Here is a 19,198-nt window from a genome sequence, read left to right as displayed (position 1 = left end):
AGGATCACCAATGAAGGAGATTCATCTAAAGAAGAAGAAGATGCTCATCAAAGAAGGAGAGGTAATCTTGGAGCAAGACCGCCACAACAAGAAGGAGAGGTTCAAGAAGGAGAGGTAATCATGGTGGCATCGCATCTTCAGTAACAACATAACATATGCAAGAGATACATACAAGGTGAAAGCTGAGATCCCAACTTCTAATGGAAATGTTGATATTGAAGGGTGCCTAGACTGGTTATATGAAGTGGAGACTTTCTTTGAGGTGATGGAGGTTCCAGAAGATCGTAGTGTTCCTTTGGTCGCATACAAGCTGAAAGGAGGAGCCGGTGCATGGTGGCATCGCATTCAAGAAGAGCGCAAGCTGAGAGGAGAACCTCATGTGAGAACTTGGCAGCAAATGAAAGGTCTCTTGAAAGGGAGATTTTTGCCCGCTGATTATGCCCAGATCCTATTTATCCAATTTCAAATTTCTGCTCAAGGAAATAGGACCGTTTCAGATTACATTGAGGATTTTCTAAGGTTACAAGTGAGGTGCAACCTTGCTGAAACTGAAGATCAACAAGTTGCAAGGTACATAAATGGTGTCAATGATGCGATTCAAGATCGATTGATGATGCAACAAATCTGGTCCATTGATCAAGCACAAGCTCTGGTCTTAAAGGCCGAGAGGTTTGTAAGGACAAGAAAGGCAACTAAGGCTCCATATCCTCATGCCGAAGGCTCGTCTAGGAGTCAGCCTAATAGAGTGGAAGAAAAGACCGCTCCACCAAAGGCAAAACAACCCATCCAGAAGCAAACTAGAGGCAAGCGTAAGTCCAATGGAGGCCCAAAATATTATGAATGTGGTGAAGAGGGACACATATCCAGCAGTTGACACTAAGGAAATTTGTTAACACAACTATCCATGATGGTGAAGGTGATGAGGAAGAATACGAATCTGAAGATGTAGAGGGACAATAGGTTTGTCAAGAAGAAGGTGAAGAGGTGGTATGTGTGATTCAACATCTCCTATGTTCCACACCACAATCTGGCGACACACAACGGAAGAAAATATTTGAGAGCAAATGCGCAGTGAATGGCAAGGTATGCAAATTAGTGATTGATAGTAACAGTTGCGAGAATCTTATCTCCCAGAAGTTGGTGAACCATTTAAAGCTTGATACTCATGATCATCCAAACCCCTACACTATTAGGTGGATTAAGAATGGAGTGAATATGAGGATCACCAAACAGTGCAACATACAACTTTCTTTGGGAAAGCATTATTGCTCAAACATGTTGCGTGACGTAGTTGATATAGATGCCAACCATGTTCTTCTTGAGAGACCTTGGCAATTTGATGTGGATACTACACACAAGGGCAAGGAAAATTCTTACTCTTTCATTTCGAACAAGAGAAAGATCATTATTTTACCAAACAAACTGAAGGCAATACCTCTAAGGAGGAGGGGAAAACTATGTTAACTATCTCCCATACCTCTCATGAGTTTATGGAAGACTTGAAGGAGGCAAATTTGTGTGCTGCACTTGTTGTAAAAGGAGAAGAGCGCCTGACTGTTCAAATTCCAGCAAAGGTACGTGGTTTATTGGCAGAATTTAAGAACATATTTGGAGAGCCACAAGGCCACCGATGAGAGGATTCAACATAGAATTGACTTAATTCCGGGAGCAAGTTTTCCTAATCTTCCACACTATCGAATGAGCCCAAAGGAGCATGATATATCGAAGGAGAAAGTGGAGGAATTGCTTCAAAAGGGGCACATTTGAGAAAGTATTAGCCCATGTGCTGTACTAGCCCTACTCGCGCCAAAGAAAGATGGATCTTGGTGCATGTGTACGGGCAGTAGAGCCATTAACAAGATCATTGTAAGGTATAGATTCTCTATTCCCCGTCTGGATGAAATGTCAGATCAGCTTAGTGGAGCAAGAGTGTTCACCAAGCTGGATTTAAGAAGTGGATATCATCAAATCCGTATCAGACCCGGGGATGAATGGAAAACAACCTTCAAGGCAAAAGAAGGGTTGTTTGAATGTCTAGTTATGCCGTTTGGACTCTCAAATGCACCCGGTACCTTTATGCACTTGATGAATCAAGTCCTAACGACCCTTCTTATCCCACTTTGTTGTGGTCTATTTCGATGACATCCTGATCTATAGCAAGGATGAGGATGAACACTTTGATTACATTCAGAAGGTGCTGGAAGTACTAAGGGAAAATCAGCTCTACGTCAACTTGAAGAAATGTGTTTTCTTGCAAACACAACTTCTTTTCCTTGGACTCGTCATAACATGTGACGGTATTCGTGTTGATTATTCTAAGGTTGAAAGCAATCCGAGAATGGCCAACTCCGAAGACCATTTCTGAGGTAAGAAGTTTTCATGGCCTTACAACTTTCTATAGGTGATTTGTGAAGAATTTGAGCACTATCATGGCACCAATTACCGAGTGTTTGAATAAAGGAAGGTTCCAATGGACAGAAGCAGCTGAAGCTAGTTTCAATGAGATTAAACAAAAACTATCACAAGCTCCTGTCTTGGTGCTACCTGATTTCAACAAGACTTTTGAGTTGGAGTGTGATGCAAGTGGAGTAGGCATTGGAGCTATTCTATCTCAAGAAAGGAAGCCCATTGCTTTCCTTTGTGAGAAGTTAAGTGAAGCTAGACAGAAATGGAGCGCCTATCAGCAAGAATTGTATGCCGTTTCATAGCCTTGAAAACTTGGGAAGTTTATTTGCTGCCTAAAGAGTTCATTGTATATAGTGACCGTCAATCCTTGAAGCATTTTAGAAACCAAATGCATGTTGACCGCATGCTAGCGAGATGGGCAGCATATCTGAAGAGGTTTAACTATCTCATCGTGCATAAATCTGGGACAACTAACCGAGTGGCTGATGCTTTGAGTCGTCGTGCATGCCTCTTGACTTCTTTTGAGGCTAAACTTCCAGGCATGGATCAAATAAAGGAGTTGTATGAGGATGATGAAGACTTGGCCATGTTTGGGTGTAGCACATCAGGGGCAGCCATTAGGTGACGACTATTTGGTGCAGGATGGCCATCTCTTCAAAAATGATCGTTTGTGCATCCCAAGGAGTTCTCTGCGCAACAAGCTAATTAGAGAACTCCATTCAAGTGATCTTAGTGTCCATGTTGGACGGGAGAAGACTATCACTAACCTGGAAGCTCGCTACTTTTGGTTACAACTACAGAGAGATGCTGGAAAGTTTGTTTAGTGATGCCCCATATGTCAAACCTGCAAAGGCCAAGTCTAGAACACAGGGTTATACATGCCTTTGCCTATTCCTGTTGCTCCATGGGGGGACATCTCTATGGACTTCGTCTTGGGCTTGCCAAGAACAAGGCGAGCAAGTGATGCTGTGTTTGTGGTCATGGACAGATTCTCTAAGATGGCTCATTTCATCCCATGCTGCAAGATAACGAATGCTCATCATGTGGCAAAATCTATTCTTTCGAGAAGTGGTCAGACTTCACGGAGTACCAAGGTCCATCGTGTTAGACTGTGGTAGCAAGTTTCTTGCTGCATTTTGGCTCACTTTGTGGAAGCAATTCAACACTAAATTGAAATTTTCTAGCACTGCTCATCCACAAACAGATGGACAAACGAAAGTGGTTAACAAGTTTTTGGGTAATCTGATCCGTTGCATTTGTGGAGAAAGAAAGGGACAATGGGATTTAGCTCTATCTCTTGCAGAGTTCTACAATGATTCCAAGCATAGATCCACGGGAAGGAGCATTTTTCCATTGTCTACACTAAAGTTCCAACACATGTGGTGGATCTGGTGAAGCTACCATCAAGGGGAAACTCAAAATCAGCATTGTCCTTTTCTAATAATTACACTGAGTTATTTGAAGAGATTCGCTGTGTTTTGGAAGCACAAAATCAGAAATATAAACAATTTTCTGATTTCAAAAGGAGGCCAAAATCATTCCAAGTTGTTGATAAGGTGATGGTATACCTCCGAGAAGAGAGGCTACCTTTAGGTGTTAAAGGGAAACTTAGGCAGCGAAGGTATGGGCCCTTCTCTATCGTGAGAAAGATAAATGATAATGCTTATGCGATAGATCTTCCAAGCGACATGGGTATATCCAAAACTTTCAATGTTGCGGACTTGACTCTCTACCATCCAAAAGAAGCACTCTATGAAGATAACTCGAGGGCGAATTCCAAACAATTAGGGGAGAATGATGAGGAGACTATGTACCCACTACGTATAATAGAACTTGTTATTTTTATCTAAGATCTTTGAGTAGATCTTGTGCTCTAGGAGTTCTGGATTGAACTCTTGCTGCCATATCGGCCTACATTTGCCACTAGAGCGATATCTAGCGCTGCACGTTGAAGTTGTTCCTTCAAGACTTGTGCTGTACACATCATAGCAGCAAGGTGGAGTTGCTCCTCCACAACCCTTGTGCTGCTTCAGATCATCATTTTTTGATGTTTTGCCCTCAGCCATGTCATTCCGACCGTTTGACTCAATTCATTCCTTATAGTGTGGTCTTTCAAATCTTTTCTTGACTTTGGAACATCTTTTGTCTTTTTGGCATGTTGAACAGGGTACCAACCAAACTCTAGCAGACATTCTTCATGATATGTATGGCATCAAGACTATGAGGCGTATTGAAAAGATGCCAGTAAGGCAAGTCCCAAAACACAGACTTCCTTTTCCATACTTTTTAACAACGGATTGAGGGCCTTCCGATTCATCTTTCCATTCGCAGGGCACTATTTCTAACACTTCAACAAATGGGGATTTCTTTTCTGCTCCTCTTACATGGCCTTTGACAGTCTCTTTTGTACCGTTGAACAAATCTTTATGACTTCTCCACTCATCATCCTCATTAGGCCACCCCCATGCTCTATGAACAAGGTTTTCTTAGAGCCGCCTATTCTGCGCTTTAGCTGGACATAAGACGTATCATCCATACACTTAACACTACCGCAGTGTTCGTGGCACACCTGGCCAAAGACAGACCCATAACCGAGATACTCATGCACGTTGTAAGCAAGACAACTCTCATAGGGAAATATTTTCCTTAGCTGGCGTCCTAGGTTTTGACACCTTCAACAACCCATAATGTGAGTAGCTCCTCCTTCAGTAGCTCGAGATACAAGTTAATACCATTCCCCGGTTGTGTCGGCCCTTGAAATATCATAACTATCTATATATACTTCCGCTTCATGTAGAGCCAAGGTGGTAGGGTGTAGAACCATACAAAGATAGGCAAGGTCTTGTGTTTGCTGCGTTGGTTGCCGAAAGGATTAATTCCATCTGTACTCACACCCACCACGATGTTCCTTGCTTTCCATTGGCAACCATTTGCAGTGTGCCTCAACACGCCGTCGTCTTTACCCGCCAGCTTCCTATCCTTGTGGCAACGCAAGTGCTCCGCGTCTTGTTGGCATGTAGACACTTCAAACGAGGAATGATAGGAAAGTACAATACAACCTTATGAGGAGTTTTCTTTTCCTGGTTGAATCGGGGTTCCTCGCACTTTTTAGATTGTTCGGTATTTGTACTCATTCCGATAAATGATACAATCATTGATGCAGGCGTGGTATCTTAAGTGCAGCAAATCAATGGGGTCCACGACCTTCTTTGACTCATCGACGACAGTAGGTAATGTGTTACCATCGGGAAGAACTTCATGTAGATACTCCAATGTAGCATCCATGCTTGAGTCCGTGCTTTTGTGTGTTGCCTTGATGTCTAGAAGCTTGAGCGTGACGTTGAGCTTGGTGTCCTTGGGATTACAACCACGATGCAATGGAGTTTTTGAGAGGAAGAGAGTGAGGAAAGGAAGAAGAAAGGCTCACATGCCTATAGTGGGGTGAGCTCAATTATTGCCCCCCCCCTACACATTTGTAGCATTGGCAACAAAAACGACACCACTATTATGAAAAGCACTTTCGACGCTACAGAAGAATCAACGCCACTAATAAAACACGCCCAGAGGTGCACATGACATGTGGGTCCCAATATATCTTGTGGCGAAGGTCGAAATAGCTGAAATAGCCCACACCACTAGTGGCCAACGCCTCTAGATTTCGGGGCCCACGTGGCATAAGCGGATAATGTTACTTGTGGCATGACCCTTATAGACCAACGCCACTAGAAAAGGAAGTAGTACCGGCAAAGGATTTTTTCAGATGCCGCTATCAACTCTTGGCTTCGCAGGTAGCTGGGTCCCAATTACTAGTGTCGTTGGTGTCCTCCAACGACACTAATATGAACTCACAAGTAGCACTGACAAAGTTTCTCACGCTTGTGGTTTTTTCCGAAGATACTAGTGGCGCACGGATTTTGGTCGGCGCCACTAACTTTCTCAACCTATAAGGGTTTTCCTACTAGTGAACCAGAGAAGTGAGGGACTGGATAAGATAAGGAAGACCAGACGGGGCGGTGCCAAACCGGATGGTGCATGCATGTGTACTCGAACAAGACAACCAACACACACACGCGCTTTTTAGCGTTTGGGTCTATATTTTAATAGTGGTTGTTATTGAATTTTATACTATAGATAGTGGACGACGTTGTGGAAAGCAATAGGCTTTATAATCTACTTGTTCATGGGCTAGATCTTATTTTTTTTTCTTGTATTCATATGTCAGCTACTTGCTTTAGAAGTTCACATATTGTACTTATCTAGTTATTTGTATCTTTCTTACCATTGATAATTGATTTTGATCTAGGAAGCATGATTTTAGTGGCTTCATTTTTTTTTTCTTTTTATGCAGTCAACTATCTTTGGGGTGATGGGTACATCTAACATCGGTTTTGAAGGGGTGCATGGGAGCTTTGGCAATGGCATCAGGAATAAAAAAGGGGAAAATGTCTTAAGCTTTGCTCTAGCCTACGACATGATTGTATCTAACACCCTCTTTAAAAAGAGAATCACATCTAGTGACTTTTAGTAGTGGTTAACACTCTTAGCCAGATTGATTTCAATCTTTCGAGAAGAGAAGACAGCAGGCGTGCCTAGATTGTAAGGTGATGCCCAGAGAGAGTGTTGTCTCTCAACATAAGCTTGTGGTGGTTGACTTCAGCTTTCGGATTCGTGCCAATGTCGCTAGAACGAAGTGGTGGAAGCTCAAGGAAGAGGTAGCTTAGGCGTTCAAGGAGACGATTATTAAGGAGAACCCTTGCGAGGAAGGAGGTGATGCAGACAATATGGATGAAGATGGTGACTTGCATTCGTAAGGTGGCCTTGGAGGAGTTTGGATTGTCCAGAGGAAGTAGAAGCGAAGCTAAAGATACCTGGTGGTGAAATGATGATGTCGAGAAGGCTATTAAGAAGAAGAAAGATTGTTTCATACGCCTTTACCTGGATAGGAGTGCAGACAACATAGAGAAGTATAAGATGGCAAAGAAGGCCGCAAAGCGAGCTGTGAGTGAAGCAAGTGGTCGGGCGTATGAGGACCTCTACCAGCGGTTAGACACGAAGGAAGGCGAAAGGGAAATCTATAAGATGGCCAAGATCCGAGAGAGGAAGACGAGGGATGTCGACCAAGTCAAATGCATCAAGGACGGAGCAGACCAGCTCCTGGTGAAGGACAAGGAGACTAGCATAGATGGCGGGGAGTACTTCAACTTGTTGTTCAGGTGAAGGACAAGGAGACTAGCATAGATGGCGGGGAGTACTTCGACATGTTGTTCAGGTGAAGGACAAGGAGACTTGCATAGATGGCGGGGAGTACTTTGACATGTTGTTCAATGGGGAGAATGAGAGCTCTACCATTAAACTGACTACTCTTTCGATGATACCAGCAGGCGTTTTGTGCGGCGAATCTAGAAGTCTGAGGTCAGGAGGCAAGACGATGGACCCTGATTGTATGCCCGTTGAGGTGTGGATAGGTCTCGAAGACATTGCGATAGTATGGCTAACTAAGCTTTTCAACCCCATTTTTCGGGCAAATAAGATGCCGGAAGAATGGAGAGGAGTATATCAGTACCAATCTTCAAGAGCAAGGGGGTGTTCAGAGTTGTACTAGTTACCGTGGAATTAAGGTGATGATCCATACAGTGAAGTTATGGGAGAGAGTCATTGAGCATCGCTTAAGAATGACAAGCGTGACTAAACATCAGTTTGGTTTCATGCCTGGGAGGTCGGCCATGGAAGCCATTTTCTTGGTGCGACAACTTATGGAGAAATACATGGAGCAAAAGGACCTGCATATGGTGTTCATTGACTCGGGAAGGCCTACAATAAGGTACCACAGAATGTCATGTGATGGGCCTTGGAGAAACACAAAGTCCCAGCAAAGTACATTACCCTCATCAAGGACATGTATGATAATGTTGTGACAGTGTTCGAACAAGTGATGGCAACACTAATGACTTTCTCGTTAAAATAGGACTACACCAGGGGTTAGCTTTGAGCCCTTATTTTTTTGCTTTGGTGATGGATGAGGTCACACATGATATACAAAGAGATATCCCATGGTGTATGCTCTTTGTGGATGATGTGGTGCTAGCGATGATAGTCGGACCGGGTCAATAGGAAGTTACAGCTATGGAGACAAACCTTGGAATCAAAAGGTTTTAGACTTAGTAGAACTAAAATCGAGTACATGAAGTGCGGTTTCAGTGCTACTAGGCACGAGGAGGTTAGCCCCGATGGTCAGGTGGTGCCGTAGAAGGACACCTTTTGATATTTGGGGTCAATGCTGCAGAAGGATGAGGATATCGATGAAGATGTGAACCATCGAATCAAAGCCGGATGGATAAAGTGGCGCCAAGCTCAGTGTGACGAGAGAGTGCCACAAAGCTAAAAGGCATGTTCTATAGGATGGCGATTCAACCCACAATGTTGTATGACACTGAGTGTTGGCCAACCAGATTGAACTGAAACAACGAAAGCCAGTTATTGTCTCGCCTAGCCCGTTCTTGCGGGGGGCGGGGGGGGGGGGGGAGGGGGGGTGCGAAACCAGCATCGTCGCCTCCAACCCTCCCCTCCCCCCTCCCCGTCGACGCCAGACAAAGCCCGACCGGTGTCGGTGGCGGCAGGCCCTCCTCCCTTCGGCGTTTGGCGCTGGACAGCGCGGATGCGTGCAGCTATGCAAGGCGGCGCGGTGCGGCTGCGTCCGGGGCGGCCGGACGGCGGCTCTCTGGCGCGGAGGCGCGAGTGGCTGCAGATCCGCTGCCAAGCATTTCATGCCGCCGTGGGGCGGCTGTGGTGAACTTCTCGATCCAGATCTGGATCATGGAGGCTCCGCCGGCCTGCTGCACGTGGGCGGCGCGGCCTAAGGTAGCGTGGGCCAGCCGTCGCCGGTCGTCTCGGCTACTGGAGGTGGTTGGCGCGGTGGTGTGCCATGGTGAGGTGATCCGATGGCTTTTGCGGCTGGAGTTGCCTAGTCTGGGGGCATGGATCGTGTGGGTCGGTGGGGCGGTGGTGCTCAGAGATGGGTGTCAGCCCCCCGCTGGTGGCGCTAGGTGGCGGCAGCGGGCCTCCTTCCCCTTTCTCTAGGCCGATGGCATGGCTGTGAGTTGGGGCTTGTGCTCGGGCGGATCTGGACGGGGCCTGGGGCGAGTTGGAGTTTGCGCTCTGGATAGGTGCGCTTGGGCTCGATCCGGGAGGTGCCTGTGGGCGTTGAGGTCCCTCTCCTCGCGGGTACGGTGGACGTGGATGGTGGTCGAGGCTGCGAAACGTTGTCGGGCACATCGGCGTCAAGGGCCACGGACATGGCGTTGTGAGAGTGTGCTTGGCGACAACCGTCGGGAGTCACGAGGTAGTGTATCCCCCGGTGCACCGGGACTGGCTAGAGACGAAGGCGTGGGTGCTTCCTACTGTGGAGGCATCGACCCATACTCCGTGATTCATGCCGGGCTAGGAGTGAAAAGGAGCTCCCTTTTACTCCTATCGAGGTGGACGCACCATGACGTGGACGGTTTGTGGAGCCTTGGACATGGATGCCGGGGTGGCGGCCCCGGATGGCGGTCCACATGGTTGGCTCTCCAGCGGGCACCATGGCGGCAGTGAAGGCATTCCCTCTTGGTCGTGTGGGCGGCGGTAGGTGGTGCAGCGGGTGGCTCGGGCGCGCTCTTTGTCTCTGCCAATGGCGTCGCCCCGATCCGGATCTGGAGTGCTGGGCTCGTCGCACTTGCCCTGGAGACCTCGTCTGGTGACGCGGGGAGTTGCCGAGTAAAAGCTCCGCGCTTTGTCACCGACGACGGCGACGCTTGGGGCGTTGTTATCATCTTGAAGACGTCGTCGTGGTGCTCCTCTTTGTGTCTGGGTTCCGGGTGAAAACCTATGTCTGTTCGGGACTCGGCAACGGCGACGCTTAGCGCCGTTCTCCCTCCTGGGGGCGTTGTCGTGGAACTTAGGTGTTGTTCTCAGTTCCTCCTGTACTTTATTTCGGTAGCGTAGTCGCGTGCGTGATCCGGTTAGCCTGGGATCGGCATTGTTGGAGTGCTACCCCATCCCGTTGTATCGTTCGGCCGTGTACTCTGTTTGATTGGTGCTCTATTTATAAAGTGGGGCGAAAGCCTGTTTCGAGAGAGAGTGTTGGCCGACTAAAAGGCGACATGTTCAAAAATTAGGTGTAGTGGAGATGCGCATGTTGAGATGGATGTGAGGCCACACAAGGAAGGACCAGGTCTGGAATGATGATATACGAGATAGAGTTGGGCCATATTCAGCGCAGGCCTCTGGAAGCTCCAGTGCATAGCGGATGGCTAAAGCGTGTTGATAATGTCAAGAGAGGTAGGGTAGATCGAACTTGACATGGGAGGAGTCCGTAAAGAGAGATTTGAAGGACTGGAGTATCACCGAAGAACTAGCCATGGACAGGAGGGCATGGAAGCTTGCTATCCATGTGCCAGAGTCATGAGTTGGTTGCGAGATCTTATGGGTTTCACCTCTAGTCTACCCCACCTTGTTTGGGACTGAAGTCTTTGTTGTTGTTGTTGTTGTTGTTGTTGTTGTTGTTGTTGTTGTTGTTGTTGTTGTTGACTGTCAAAATCATGTGTTTATGTTGCATAGGTTTGCTGCATAAAAGCACTGGAAAACGTCTTATATTATGGGACAGAGGTAGTACCTTTTTAGCAATCATGTGTTACGCCTCGAGTGTTTGAGCATCTGTTCTTAAGAATCCAGATGGCATGCTTTGATGATGTGTTGATTCAGATGTCTAATTTTGTGCTGTAGATGGTGTACTATCTCTAAGGTAATCTTTTCAATTGCTATTTGCAAGAAAAGGAAGTAAGAAGAGGAGAAAAACTCAGTTTTACTTGCAGATGCTCATTCCTGGAGATATGTAATGAGCAGATTTTGGACTTGCTCAATCCAAATGCAACAAATTTATAAGTAATCATTAAAATGTAGTATCTGCATATAGCTATTTGGTCGTTGCATCTGCCTGCGCGCCGGGGCTCCCCTGCTACGGAGCGCCGCCGCTTAGTCATCCACTTGCTTGAACCCTGACGCCATCAGCATGGACCATCTCCTGCAGACCTACCATGCTTGTGGTCACTGCTGACAGAAGCACATTCGTTCTGGGCTGCTGCTACTATCTCTCTCTCAGATACGTGTACAGAAATGTTAAGTTGTTGCTGCTGCTCTACCTCCTTCTCTCCCCCCGACCGTGCAAACTGCAAAGGCTGCTGCTCTTATTTCTCTCAGGAGCTTCTCTCTTTCATAGCAAAATACAAGATCTTGCAATAGAATTAATGTGTCAATCCAAAATGTGATTTTTTATTGATATGAAAAAAATATTCGTCTAACGTCAGGTTTAATTCAGAGAAACCTGACAATGATGTGCACGTATTATATTCTTGATGTTGGTATTTCATGCCCTATATCTGTTTGCTAATATGTCTACAACAACTAACCATCTGTTTTTATGTTTCTCTGCCTCCATCCAACTAGGGCTCTTTTGTGTGTGCAGGACAATCCCAACGATTGTCCATTCATTTCATCCGTCGTGTACATCTTGGAGAACGGAAGTGCCAAACTTCATGTCCCGAACCAACCGGTATATTCTGCACCTACGAATAGCAAAGTAGAGCATGCAACAGGCAATACTCAAAATTCAAAGAATATGCCAACTTACAGTTCTAGAGAGAAGATAGGCCAGTTATCACATTACAAGATATTTTGTATAGGGGGGCTCAGATCAGATAGTTGCAAAGGTGGTTGGTTATGGGTGTACATTCCATTTCCAGCTCCATTAGGCTTTGTTCGGTTACACCTCCTCACAGCGGGATTGGGGTGGATTGGAGGAGGTTTTGACTTGTGGAGGGTGCAATCCCTGCCAATCCCTGCCAAACCCCTCCATTTTCCCTGTCAACCGAACAGGCCCTTATTCATGTTGCTAACCCTCTTTCTTTTTATACTCCATTGTTCATGCTCCTAATTCTCTTTCTTTCTTTTAACCCATTCATGTTGCCAAACTTAGTAAGCTGTGATAAGATGACAAAGTGAAATTCCAAATTACACTAAATGACAGTAGGATGCAAGCATATTACACTTTGATAGTAAATTTGCATTGGATCAGACCAACTACTAGAAATGTCGAGATGATATCTGCATGTCCATTTTATTTTACTGTATTTATTTTGCCTTCCTCTCCCTAAAATAGTAAGTTGTTTTTAGCAGACCTGAATAAGCATTGGACCATTGTCTTACTTAATTGATCTGCTTTTGTGGGGCTTCATTAAACCAACTAAGTAAACAGATTTAATTGCCTGCTATTGAAAAAAGAAGAGTGAAGATGTTTTTAACTGTTCATGTACTTTCTGTTTTATTTGTACCGAGGCTCATACTCAAACATTTCATGTTTGCATATAGTCCTTTGTTTTGTTACAGAGAAGGTATCATCGTAGTAAAATAAAATAAAATTGAAGTTTGCTTGTGGTTGATGAATTTGTAGAATAATGTCTACTTTATTATAGCAAGACCATATTAGGTTAGGCTGCATATGTTGCAGTTTTCCGATATAGAATACATTCTACATACCAATAAGCCTGAGGTATGCCATTAATGTCGTATTTTTTTCAGATTTTTATTACTAAATACAAGGGAGCATCACTGATAATTAAAATTACATGTGGTGTTTGGTTCAGATTGCAGAGGCCAAACCTGATGTTACCCCATTGTTTTGTAATGTGCAAGTTAAGCTTCTGATGGTACATAGTTGGCAGGCAGTAAAATCTAGCAATCATTGGTGCAGTGCCAAATAAAGTAACCACAGCCGGTTTTATCAACAGAGTCATATTTCAAAGGTACCCCTTCGCGTAAGTATGAAACAGATCTTCGGCTTAAGAAACTAGAGTCTTAGCTTACTAAATTAAATCTTATTAATAGCTCATTTTTTTGTTAGAAATTCATGATCCAGGACCATGAGAAACCAATACTTACGTTGTTCAGGAAAGCATTGAGGATATCGTGTAGAGGATAACACATGCCAAGGGTTATCTAAATCGAGTTGAATTCGGACTTCCAATCGTGGTATTTTCTTTTGACTGTCTAGGTCGGTCGGTGCCAGTTACTATATAGCTTGCTCTTCCTAACAAAAGTAACACAAATTACTATACCTTGAACTTTGCAACCTTAATATGGATGTCATGAAACAACATTATCCAACTGCAGGTATGAGTCAGAGGTGGTTTATACTTGTGGAAAGAAAACTCAAGAAGTAACCTGGGGATTTTATAACATTATAAAAGGCATTGCAGCATTCAATCTTAACCTGGTGAAAAGGTGCGATTTAAAATAGTAAAGAGTTGCAAAAATGATTGAGGCGTCTGACGAGAGGGCCAAGAAAAATAACGTATAAGCTGTGTAGACAATACATGCACATGGGTAGTTATTTTGAGGGCTTCAGACAAATAGGCCCAGTAGGGATCAAATCTCTTTGGCCGTGCAAGCCTTACTGCCTTAGAAACAAGCTTGCTGAGTTTTTTTGTCAAAATTACTAACAATTCTGTACCTGTTGTTACATCTCTGATAGCCATGTTGTCCATGAAATGAAATCAATTTTCATTGTTGCTTACAAACTTTGTCTGGTTTTGTTAGGAACATCACGATTTTCATCGGTAATTTATTCAGTAAAACATACATGCATGCATGCAAATATACTTATATATTCCTTGGACAAGATGCTCAGAGTTTTATCAATTTTGTTGATGCTTCCAGAAAAACAGGTACATGTTCTTCTGTTCACATGGTTTGATCTTCAATTTCACCTGATCTTTCTTTGCAGAGATATATATTTTGTCGTAGAAGTTGATATTCCATCAGTTGGCAAGTTAGTGATTTTATTTAGAGATGATGTTATTTTAGATGCTGACTATTTACTTGACTTTCATACGAGTAATTTCGTGAAAATCTTGGGTGTCTGCTTAGCTACAGAGAGTCATGTCTTCCTTGGAACTTTTGTGCTACACTCCTGCAATTATATGCAGAACCAACGGATGGACTGTTGTCTGCCTTAACCTGAAGTTACTTTTACTTGCAAATGATATCAAAGATTAGGAGAACAGTCTAAATAAAATCAACACTGTACACCATCTTTAATTTGACGTGTGATTATTTTATTTTCATTTATAGATGACTACATTCCAAAAGCTTTTATTATGAAGAGATTACCCTAAAAATAACAATCGGGGTTTTCGTTCAACTCGCTTCTCTGGTGCATCATATTCACTTTGTTAATTAGCAGGATTTGAGTCCACATCAAAACTCGCTCCAATCTTTGCTGTTTTTCTCATGATCAAACCTCATGAACACCTGCCTCTGCCTCTAGTTCATAATAATGACTGGATATAAAATGGTTTCAGAAAGTGCAGGCTTGCCAGAATGAACCCGAGGGCATTGACCATGATGCTGTTGCTAGGATGGATTTCAGAGGGTTTGGCATGTCGGAGAAGTGCATTCCGCTTTAGGTGCGATCTTTTGGTCCAACCCAAGACATGGCTGTTAGCTTGTTGGTACATGTACTTGGATCTCAGGATAGCGCCGGGCACAGCTCTATGATGCAAACCTATTGGAGTGATCGAACTCTGTTGTGATGAACGGTGTTCTTGTTGTAAATCGGCAATCATCTGAAAAACGTTTCATCTTTGAGAAGTAGTATGATAACTATCACTCACATGTTTGCCTCGGGTACAGGAAAACAATTGAAGTACTCTGTTTCTCGATACTCGTCTTTCTACTCTTGCTGGTTCTTTGCCTGAATTGTTTTGAAAAGGATTTCATTTCGGAGTAATTAAAAACATATGCATTGTAGATAATTCTAGGATGCTGGCCATTCGGTGAAGGATTTGTTCGAAGCAAGTAGTATCTTTCTTCTCAAATGAACCTTACTTCCTGGAACACAAGAGTTTAGTTTTGCCAAAGGGAATTTCTTTATACGCAGTATAGTGCCGCGTGTTGCATCATCGTTCACAGGGATAGAGATGAATGTGACTGGTAGTGTCTGGGCAAGCAAGCAATGCCTGGTGAATCGGGTGAGGAGGCTGGACAGGAGCAGGACAATGCCCTGGCGGCGTTCTCCTCCGGCTGAGCTGCTAATCTGTGCGCCTGGCGGCGTGATGTTGTCAGCCATTGCCGTGCTTGGGTGGCCTCCAAACCAGTCTTACGCCTTCGCTGAGGTCGTCCAAGCCCAACTCTGCCATGTCGAATATGAGTTTATCTCTGGTGGTTGTAGGAAACGCCGGCTCTAGGCTCTCCTCAAGCAGTGGGTGTGGGTCTTGGTAAATTGTGTGCCGCCGCCTACCTCTTTCTTCGAGCTGATGGAGGCTGACCTCGTCCGGTTGGATCTTGCAGGTCGGTGCTCCGGCGAGATGAATGCCGTGCACGGCCGGCCCCAGCCCTCACGTCTTGGCCTGAGTCATCTGTAAGGAGCAGAGTAGGATTGGGGAATCGGCTATGGTGTAGTTCGAATTCACTCCTCATGCCATCGTCAAATGTGCGGTTATAGGTAAGATGCACAGCCGTTTACCAATTCTCTCTCTCTCTCTCTCTCTCTCTCTCTCACACACACACACACACACACACACACACACACACACACACACACAAACACCAGCTCTTGTTCCCAAGCTGGGGCGCGAGGAAAACTTTCTAGAGCTCTTTCTTCCGAGCTTGCCCATGTCACCGGTTGGTCTGACCATTGTAATGGCTCCTCACTGACCAAGGCGGTGCTGCAAGCCTGCAACACACGAACAAGCACTGCAAATTGAGCATCAGGAGGAGGAAGCTCGGGCTGTATTTTGCAATTCGGGCCGAACGCTTTTTGAACTTGAGACACATGCAGAACAGGATGAATCCGGTTGTGTGTTCAGGAAGTTGAAGACGATAAACAGAAGCTCCCACGTGGTTCAGCACTTCAAAAGGTCCGTAAAATTTGAACAACAGCTTGTGGTGTGCCCATGGCGCCACCGAAGATTGAATATGAGGCTACAGTTTGAGGAAGGAATCACCCGCACTGAAATGATGATTAGAGTGTTTCTTGTCTGCTTGATGTTTCATGCGAGCACGGACACACTCCACGATCCACGTGTTGCTGTAACAGCCTAATTAAGGACCATTGCACGATCTTGTAGCCAGGAATCCAGATCTGAAACTTCACATGCTTCTAACAGCGATACGCTGAATTGCCTTGGAGTTTACCTGAATCTTACCTATAACCACACTTTTTGCCTTCCAGAGCAAAATGAGGGCTTGTGTTGTACCAATATTCTGCTAGTGACAACCAGTGTGCCCACTTCACAAGACAATCATGAGAGAAACAGAGAAAGTACGCCTCCAAAAGAGAAACAGAGAAAGTACGGCTGCAAACATTGGTTGACACATTCGGACTGCCCGTCGGTTTGAGGATGATGTGGCGAACTCATGCGAAGCTTGTGAAAATGCGGTCACGATCAGCACCATGGACTCAGGCATGCCATGAAGTTTATGAATATTATCCATGAAAGCTGTTGCCACTACAGAAACTGTGGATGAATGTTGTACGCGATGAAATGGGCATACGAGACAGCTTATCAACTACCAGCAGGACATAGTTGAAACACTCAGATCGTCGCAATCCTTCCATGAAATCCATGGTCAACAATTACCAAAATTGTTTAGGAGCCGGCAACGGCTCCAATAGTCCAGGATAACGTGCACTATCAGGTTACAGATAACACACTCTTGCACAAACTGTTTGACTTGAGCTTGCATGACCTTCCAATAAAACAATTTCTTGATTTTGCACAAGGTGATGGGAATACCTGAATGGCCACCAATTGAGCTGGAATGGAAGGCTTCGAGTAACTTGCATCTTTGGGAGGTAACCACACTCGTTCTTTGTAGTGAATTAGTCCATCCTGCAAGGAAAGTTTGCCATCACTCTACATTGCGACAACCAAATGCATGAGGTGTTCTTTAGCTTGATCATTATCCTCGTAAATGTCCAGGATCTCCTGCATATCCTATGGAATGGCCTTGTTGAAGAAGAAGAAGAAGAAGAGCTCCTACTCCCGTGTCACACGCGTTAGTTTCCACCACAAATTGAGAAAAATCTAGGAGAGCAAGAACTGGCAGCACATACACTAGGACAGATTTAGGAAATTCAAAAGCACTTTGGGCTTCCGGTGACCAAACAAAGGGCGTGTCCTTGCAAAGAAGATTGGTAAGTCGTTGGCTGCATACTGACGCAAAAACTTGCGATAATACCCTGATAAAGCTAGGAAACCCGCAATTCTTTCAGATTGCTAGGTCTTGGCAAATTTTGCACATCACAAACCTTGGATGGATTGGCCTGGACACCCCTTCCAGATACCATGAACCCCAGATAAGATGTGCCGTGCTGTGCGTAAGCACACTTAGATCCCTTCATTTCTCCACTGGTTTTGTTGCAGCAGTTGCAATACTTGTTGCGCATGGACTAGGTGCTCTTCGAAGGCTGCACTGTGAATCAGAATATTGTCAAAGAACACCAGTGCGCACTTGCGAAGTACTGCAGCAAGAGTTGTATTCATCATTGATTAAAATGTTGCAAGGGATCCAGTTAGCCCAAAAGCCATGATGCGAAGTACTGCAGAAGAGTGTATCACATGATTAAAAGTTGCAAGGGATCAGTAGCAAAACAGAGTTGAATGATAGTGTCATTATGAGTATGAAAAGGCTTGCTGTATTCTTCTCCCCGGCGCCAGTGAGTGGTGATATCTGGCACACTCGAGCTTAGAAACCGTGAAGCATGACATCTCATCGAACAATTCGTCTATCACTGTCAGAGAGTCGATTAGGTCGGTATCCACACAAGGCACCATGTTTTGTCTTTCTTCTGACATATGATAGGGAATGGAATGCACTGTTGCTGACAGAGTGACCCTTGGTGCGCAACATTTCAACATCTTGCTTCAATTTCAATCTCAGACTTAAGCTCAGGAGTATAGCCAATGGCGGAGCCAGACTCGACTGACGCCAGGCAGCCTTCAGTGGACAGCTGCTACAGTGTACTGTACGCTACAGCCATTGAAGGATATCTCACCCACGTCCCAAGCGGCGGCCCGGCCTGTCTGGGCCTGACGCCGCCATGATGTTCGCTGGTCTAGAACCTTCTATGAGGGGAATATGATGGCCACTTGACTTTCTTGGAGACAATTCAGTTAGTTCTGAGAATAGCTGACCAAACTATTCCAAAATAGCCTGAATTTCGACCAGAATTATTTCTACTTTCATCCTGCAGCAAATGTATTTCCACCACTCTGCAGCACTAAAATTTTTCCTAGTGGGTACTTGCAAGCAACTATGTTCTGTATGATAAGAACCATTTGTGTACAATTTCTCGCATATTTCCTCTGGGCCTTAGCCAGTCCATACAATTTGAGAGGTAAAACCTTTGGAATCGGACTGAGTTTATGACAGTGTAGTCCATTAACAAGATGGAATAATATGGTGGCAGATAATTGTCCCCCAGAATTTCGGACCTTCTGTTGACGTGGATAAGGGTTCTACAGTAAGTGCTGACCAGTCTCGACTGACAATGAATGGGAGCTGCTCGAGTCTAGCAACATTTCATTGGGCAATCCAACTCTCATAACTGTATGATGTTGTATCGGATTGAGTGCTGCGACAACGACGACATTATTTCATGTCATAAGACTCGCTGCTTCGAGGAGCAAAATTATACTCTTCCTGCATAATATTTTCAGTCATTGTGCAATCCAACCTCATACCTGTATGAGTGTTT

The 19,198-nt window shown here is 44.8% G+C and overlaps 1 long non-coding RNA gene across 1 annotated transcript in view; it reads left to right on the top strand.

Annotated features, from left to right (window-relative positions):
- LOC125546230 overlaps window positions 1-12,344 on the top strand; it is a 38,370-nt gene extending 26,026 nt beyond the window's left edge. Inside the window, exon 2 of the long non-coding RNA XR_007300495.1 lies at window positions 11,906-12,344. This is a non-coding gene — a long non-coding RNA (uncharacterized LOC125546230). The remainder of the gene's footprint in view (window positions 1-11,905) is intronic.
- Window positions 12,345-19,198: the final 6,854 nt, after the last annotated feature.

The sequence above is a fragment of the Triticum urartu genome, chromosome 3 (genome assembly GCF_003073215.2).
Source record: "Triticum urartu cultivar G1812 chromosome 3, Tu2.1, whole genome shotgun sequence".
NCBI classification, from domain to species: domain Eukaryota; kingdom Viridiplantae; phylum Streptophyta; class Magnoliopsida; order Poales; family Poaceae; genus Triticum; species Triticum urartu.
Note: the sequence above shows the minus strand (reverse complement) of the source record. Positions and strands in the feature narration are given on the sequence as shown.